This window comes from Brachypodium distachyon, chromosome 4, assembly GCF_000005505.3.
Source record: "Brachypodium distachyon strain Bd21 chromosome 4, Brachypodium_distachyon_v3.0, whole genome shotgun sequence".
Lineage (NCBI taxonomy): Eukaryota > Viridiplantae > Streptophyta > Magnoliopsida > Poales > Poaceae > Brachypodium > Brachypodium distachyon.
The window spans coordinates 9,139,995-9,147,992 of NC_016134.3; the positions used below are offsets into that span (position 1 = coordinate 9,139,995).

General features: G+C 42.1%; 1 pseudogene; it reads right to left on the reverse strand.

Annotated features, from left to right (window-relative positions):
* Positions 1 to 358: 358 nt before the first annotated feature.
* LOC100845232 lies at positions 359 to 7,459 on the reverse strand (annotated as a pseudogene).
* Positions 7,460 to 7,998: the final 539 nt, after the last annotated feature.

Below are 7,998 nucleotides of genomic sequence, written 5' to 3' on the forward strand. Positions count from 1 at the left end.
ACATTTAAGAGCACATGCGCAGCAAGCCAACGAAAATTATGAATGCAAGAACACCTGGGAACAACAGCAAAATGAGCAGCAGCAACCAAATTAGAGATCCATATCGAAAGGTGACATGTCGCGAACCGCGGAGACACTTCTGGATCAAAAAAAAATGCAAAGCCCCAGACTCCTCACCAAAAAACCAACTTTTTTTTTTGCGGGGACCAAAAAATCAACATTGACTGCCTATAATTCTCTCCAATTTGGAATCTTCACTTCCTCAATAAAGAAGTACCTAAGCTGGACATACAAACCCCCACGTACTTCTCGCTCAAAAAAGATGTGAAATGTTTGCTATAACCGATGGATAGAGACGAGTTGCAGATCAAACAAGATGGAATTTATCTCTAAACTTGTCTCCCTTGCTGTTGTTTCTTTACCACTTCGAAAAAGGAATAAAAAAGACAAAGCCTAGCTGTAGAGATGATACACTGGGTTACTGTCTTACTGATGATAACATGAAATTTAGTGCCACTACAACATAAATTGAATACAGGGGCGATTGATCACTAAACACAACTACTATCTCACGATCGGTCATGTCCTTGGTCTAGCCGCCAGATTCATTCTCCGCGCTCCTCTTTCACGGCCCCCTTTCATTCCTCCACCGCCTGTTAGCTGGCGCCTGACGGCACAACCACCAGCACCACCCATCCACTTTGCGCAAACGACCAATCGCCACCTCGTGGCCTCCATCTCTACATACAGGATTTGGGGGGTTACGTCATCGCCCTCTTCTTCGTCTTCCATGCTCCGGCGTGCCTTTTTGACCATGCTCATGCTCCAACAGCATGTGACAAGACTTGAAGTTCAACCGAGCCTGATGACCAGCATTCCATGGAAGTGGCGAGAAAGCTGACCATTCCGCCATTACCTTCCACCTTACGTATGCTGGGAAAGGGATGGAAAAATATCATAGGCACTTATCACAATTCCACCAGGGGATGATACAAAATGAACAAAAAATGCTAGGTCAGACTATAGCACACACCATTGAAAGGTTACTGGCCTTAATGGATTCTCATTGCGGCAATTTCCTGGTGATTTTCTATCAATGAGAGTAAGCTGAATATGCGTTTGCTTCACTGCAGCCCAAGGAACAAATTGTTAAGGACATCACAAGGTAATCGAGGGGCTAGAAAGAGACACATTAATATCCAAGTGTACTCACTATTGTGCACGATGCAGTTCAAGAATTTATCTGGCATGGCATTGATACAATAGCACCATTCTTCTGTGTCTGCCAACTCAATCGTTTGCTTCCAAGAAGATTGATCTACAAATCTAAGTGACATCATGGCTGAGATTAGGTACCAACAGAAAATGTCTGACTGAAATAAGGAAAAGATCAATAAGAGGGATAAGCTTACAGTTCCATCACTGGCTAGGCAAGTTTCGCAACTAAAACAGTTGATCAGCGAGTAAATCCTCACCAGAATTGGCATCCTGATTTAGATTTTGCTGATTAGAACAAATTGCACTACTCTGTATTGGACAGCAATGAGAACATAAATAAGTAAATAACAGAACTCAGCATAAAGATACAAAAGTAGTGCCCGGAAAATGGAGGCCATCTTGAAGTCTTAAGATACACTGCCTTGGGTTGGGGAATAAAAACATTTTCAACGGTGTTTCCTATAGGTTCTGAAAATTTCACCACAGCCTGCTACCTCCACTATATCTTGAACAATTTAATATTTCAGCATAAATAGGAGCTACATCTTCAGACCTGCTACTACAAAGTTGTACCACATGCTACAGCTATCAAGACATCGAAGGGTCTGAAGCTTGGGAACTATACATCAATCATATTCCTGCTTTTTCACAGAAAGAACACTAAACAATTATACACCTTCTAAACAGATGCGAAGGGAGAAACATACTGGACATACCTTTCATAGTGATAGCCTGAAATCAGAACATATGAAGTTGCATCCCACGGATAGCAACATTCTCATGTGGCTGTTGCAGTGGCAGAAGACTGCCTGAATAAACCACACCTTTGGTCAACACTTCTTCAACGGCCACATAACCAAAGGCTCCCAAGGAGATGACCTATAAGCAAAAGTAATAATATATGTCATAATTAACTTTAGCTTCGACAGTACATGTCCATTTAAAATAGGAAAGGTTTAAAGATTGAACACACAAAACTGTTAAAGCTCAAAGCTGAAAATAAGTAGTCTGTCAAGTACTCTGAAGTTCAGGTCGGTTCAGTAACTTAATAAGGAATAACCTGCTAGCTTTTACATCACTTGAATTGTATGCACAAAACTGCATGTTTTTTTTACCAAGATAACAGATTAATTTCAGCTAAAAAGAGATAACAGATCAATAATAAATAACAATAATATGTGACAACTTAAAATCATACAGTTCATAGTATGTCAAAATTCTTGTCAAATCAACAATTTACTGTGCAGCTTCGTGAGTTTGCTTATGAGAAGTACTGCTAGGAAAGAGGAGACCTTAAGAAGTATTAGAAGACACTGTCCTGGGTTGGGGACAAAACATCTTTTTAGATGAATAAATACATTTCCGACAGTGTTTACGATAGCAAGGAAAGAAAATAAAAAACTTAATGAAGGTGATTTAAATATAATGTTATACCGAGATGGTTAATCATGAATATGTTGCAATCATGTAACCTTATGGGGTTTTGCAATTCAAAATTTGCAAAACCCCATAACACAGGCATTATACATTCAGACTGCTACTACTTCATTTTGATTTCCATGCAAATGGAGAACACAACTACCTTTTATATGGATGCAAATGGGGACCATGCATGTTGGGCAACAGGGCAAGTGTTTACTGTTTACTGTTTACTAGAAAACTATTTTTCTTAAGATAATTATGTCATGATCTTTTGATCCTTAAAACTGAACTTTCCAGGTACAGTGGACACCATAATAAGGTAGTGCTATACCATGTCCTGCAATGCATTACCTCTACCTCCACTGTAACACATTGCGCCTTAAAACTGTAATGCATTATCTTAAGAAAACTCTTTTTCTTAAGATAATTATGTCATGATCTTTTGATCCTTAAAACTGAACTTTCCAGGTACAGTGGACACCATAATAAGGTAGTGCTATACCATGTCCTGCAATGCATTACCTCTACCTCCACTGTAACACATTGTGCTTCACTATTTCAGCATATGAGGTGCTATACCTTCAGACCTGCTTCTATTGTGTATTGTTGATTCCCAAGTTGTAACCAACGGCCATAGCTACCTCTTATACTGATGAAAAGGGAGAACCTACTGGACATATGTATGTAACCATAACTCTATCACCTGAATTGGCTCCAAGTATGCAGTGAAGTTCTGTACATCATCAAACTTCGTTAAGCAACAACAGTCCTGACGAATGCAAGAATATCTGGTACGGTAGCGACGTAGCACTGAATTAAACAAAAATACAAACCTTTGATATCAATTGCAACCTGCAACACACCGAAAACTCCATAATTATACCATAACGGCCTTTTGACCCTTAAATCTGAACGATCCAGATGCACCGACTATCAAGTCTTCATGAGTGATGACCAGAATGTAAACATAAAGAGAAGCTCAGCAGAACAAACATGACAACACCTGCATGACAAGCCAAGAAATATGGTGAATGCAAGAACACCTTGTATCGATAGCAATGTAGCAGCTGGTTAAAAAACTGCAGCTACCTTAATATCAGTAGGATACTAAGAGGGTACTTTTTATTTCACAATTATGCCATGGTGATATTTTGATCCTCACACCTGAACCAGACAGGTACGTCACCAATCTTGATGATTGATGACCACTCAAATTTAAATCAAAATTATGCAGAATCCTTTGAGAACGAACATAAGAACACCTGCAGAGAAAATTGGAAGTATATGGTAAATACATGACTGATTTTATAATTTTCTATTGTCGGGACAGTTTTCTCAATACTCTCAATTTGTTAGAGAGAAGACAAGGGACATGGAGAAACAAATCTTCAATAATGCTTTAGTATGAAGTACGTCAATGAGTCTTGATGAGTGATGATCACCCAAATTTAAATGAAAGTATGTAGAAGCCTATGATAGCGAATATAAGAACACATGCACAAAAATCAGAAACAAATAGTGAATTCAGTGACATGTTTCATCTTTTTTCCAGGAAGAAAAACAAAGAAACTTCCAAAAGGCATTAACTGCTAGTCACATGGGTTGTTTTAACTTGTGAGTGGGAAGACAAGGGACATGAAGAACATTAAATCATGCTTTAGTAGGAGAACAGATTTCACTACATCATTGGAGGAAACAAAGGGTAACCTGATATATATAGCAGGATGTAACATACTGGAACTTGTTAAATTGATACGGAATAGCAAGATACAAGTTCCAGTATAGATATGCACTTACCAGATTTATGTACAGAACAAAAGAGGGCCCAAGACCCTCATCCATACGTGAGCAATTGTGCATGTGCGGAGATATTTGAGCTCTAAAAGACTAGAAGAATGTACAAGGGATCTCCAAGGCAGAGGCCTGCATAGCAGATGGAAACAAACACTGGTCAGATTAATACGCAGGAATAAAGCAAGGCTAATGGTAGCAAACAAATAAGTATTTCCCGTTACCTTGTGTCAGCCCTAATCTCCCAGACTGATTTCTGGTATGGTTCCCACTAACCCCCTGCACTGCTGTTTTAGCTCCTCGTTGCCACACTCGCTGACATCTAGGTATTGCAGCGATTTGGGGAGGCCGTCCTCAGGCAGCGCCCGGAGGGATGGACACTCGTAGAGTTCTAATCTCTTGAGGTTGGGGAGCTTGTGCAGCCCTGCAGGGAGGTGCTGAAGCTCGTAGAAACGGATAAACCAGAGTTCCTGGAGGGAGGTGAGGAGGTGAAGGCCGTCATTGGTGAAGCGCTCGAGATGGGCGTCTTCGATCCCATAAATTTGCAGCTTGGTGAGGGAGGAAGAGAGGAGGCTGCAGATGGGCGCAGCAAGGAGTCCCTCGGCATCATCTGTATAGAGCACCTGCAGTTTGGATGAACTCGGGAGAGGGGAACCAATTTGCCGCCGCTGCTCTTCTCCTCCTCCTTCATGCTGCAGCACCCGCCTGGCATCAGGATTCCAACCAGCAAAGAATCTGGGGCTCCGATAGACGATTAATTGGCGGAGCTGGCCAAGGAGAGGCCCCAGGACCTCGCATCTCAGATCTTCCCCGCAATTCCTCAAATCCAAATGGGTGAGAGAGGTGAGGTTTGAGAGGAGCTCCAGCATCCTCATGCCTTCCACATCCCAGAGATGGAGGGATTGTAGGGAGGACGGGAAAAGGAAACGTGAAGGAGAGGAAACCAAGCAGGCCGACAGGAACTTGGGGGAGCCCCAAATTGCAAGCTTCTCAAGGAAACGCAGGGCCTGGAGCCCTCCTCCATCAGGAAGAAGACTTGGCGGATCCATCAGGATTAGTGCTGGGCAGTCATGGATCGCCAACTCCCGTAGTGATTCAGAGAGATGGGCAGGCAAGAGCAGCAATCCACCATCTTCTCTCTCTGATGCTGCTGCTTCCTCCGTCTCTGAATCTGATGTTGCTACTGACATTGTTTGTTGCAGATCCACCTCAACTGCCAGATTTACTATCTTTACACACTTGACGATTGTCAAATTGGAGAGCCTTGGGAGATGGGTGAGTAGTTCTGTCAATTCCTTTCCACTAGAATAACATCCCTGGACCCAAAGATTCTCAACAACAAGAAGATTCCATTTGGCATCACCTTGATCGCTTGATGGCCCAACTAGAGAACTTGATCGTGGTGGTAACACATGAGATTGGTAATTCCTGAATGTCACACTCTTCAATGAGGTTAGCATCAGAAAGTGCCTCAACTCCAGACATGGGCCCTTCACGAGTCTCAAGTTTGTAACCTCTATCAGGACATCAGATGCTAACACTTGATCTATGCTACGCAGATCATCATTTCTATTAATACTCAAATATACTCCACTGGATGATTTTGAGTACCGAAACTCCTCAAGAAGCTTTACACCACTCATGTTCACTTGATGCAGAGTGTCAGTCCAAGGGATACGAGCCTCTTAACAAAAATTCTGGACAGTTCTTTATCTCAAGCTCTTGCAGCTTGGGAAACCAATCCATGTTCCTTTCTTGATCAGGTGGGCAAACAATGTGGCTTGAGAATGGCAACACTGAAATTTTGGGGCAATCTGTGATAATCATCACTTGCAGAACAGGAAACAAATGCTGAGAATCCTGTGATGGTACCCCTTTTTCAAAAATTTCCAAGCCCACAAGTTTAAGCCTTGTTAACCTGCAAAAAAGAGAACATATCATCAATCTGTGACAACCAATTTTTCAAAAACTTACTAAACCAATGAGTTGCCTTATTTACCTGCAAAAGCTTTGTTCCACAACAAACTCCTTCATTGTGGTAATACACTCCAATGTTACTTCATGAAGATCACACATTTTCCGGAAGGAAGGGAAATCTTCCCAAGAAACATCAGAGAGATGAAAAGATTGTAGATCTTTGACTTCAAGCTGATCACCCAGCCATTTTGGACAAAAACGGCCTATGTGCCCTCTAATGGACAATTTTTGAAGATCTCTATGTGGTTGAAGGCTCTCAAGAATTACTGCTTCCACATCAGGATCAATGTTGGAGCCCTTACTATCCCACTCCAATGTTAACCTCTCCAAGTAGTTTTTCTCTCTCAAGTTTGCTTTGGATGCTTCTTCTTTTGTGTGTATTTTCTCAAGGTTATAGATACCAAGCTCCCTTAGCTCGGTCAAATGCTCTAGTTGCTTTAGTTCAAACCCTTCACTTTCTTTATGGACTCGGAATACCTTCAACTCTTGTAAGAGTTCAAGTTTTCCCACATTACAAATATCAGAATGGAGCTCACCAGTTGGAGTATAAAAATGGAACAATTTTGCAAAGTTGCTCAGGTCTCTGGGCAAATCTAAACATCTGTGGCAAAAACTGAAACTCAGGTTCAGTTTTGAAAGTCGACCAAGAAGTTCAAAATCATTTTCCTGTCAGGATTTGGGTATGTGTATCGCTCACTTTCGATCTTAATAAGCTTCTAGAAGAGATTACAAGATGCATCCCTCGAGTTGAAGGGGAAAAAGAAGGTACAACTGGAGAGCTGATTGAACAAAGATTGAAATCTAGAAGGTTTTTGCTTGTGTTGGATGATATATGGGAGTGCAGTAATCAGGATGACTGGAAAAGGTTATTGCTACCACTAAAAAAATCACAAGGCAATGGCAGCCTGATTGTAGTCACAACTCGGTTTCTAGCAATAGCTCAGATGGTTAAAAGCAAAACAAGTGACCTTTCAATAGAATTGGAAGGTTTAGAACCTGAAGAGTTTCAGAAGTTATTCTTTAGATTTGCCATGCTGATCTGCAGCGTCATACGTGCCATGGAGCTGGTCGTGGATGCGGAAGTAGTCCAGCTCATCCAGCAAGTCCTCGGCGCTGTGCGCCTAGTCCCGCAGCTTCTGCAGTAGCTTCTCCATGGCTTGGCCGCTGATCTCCTTGCGGCTGGCTGTTTCCAGCGTGGCCTGCACCAGAAGCAGCTCCATCTTGAGGGCCTCAATGTTGAGCCCCAAGTTCTTGCTGGACTCCCAAGCCTCCAGCAAGCCATCTGAGACGGGTGCCAGAGCGTTGCCAACCACCCATTGCACGGCACCGAGGGCCACATCCATCCTTGTGCACAAGAGAGGACTTGAAAAAAGGACCTGCATCCATAAATCAAGAGGAATTCATGCGTAAATATATGCAGCTGGCATCCGCAGACTAGCAGTCTAAGTAATGCAGAGGAAACTAATTACTTCTTGCTATCTAGCTACAAGCAAGAGAGGAAACTAATTACTTCTTGCTTTCTAGCTACAACCACGAGAGGGATTAATACATACGCGTGAAGGCGGTCGCTGACTTCCGTAGAAGATATTG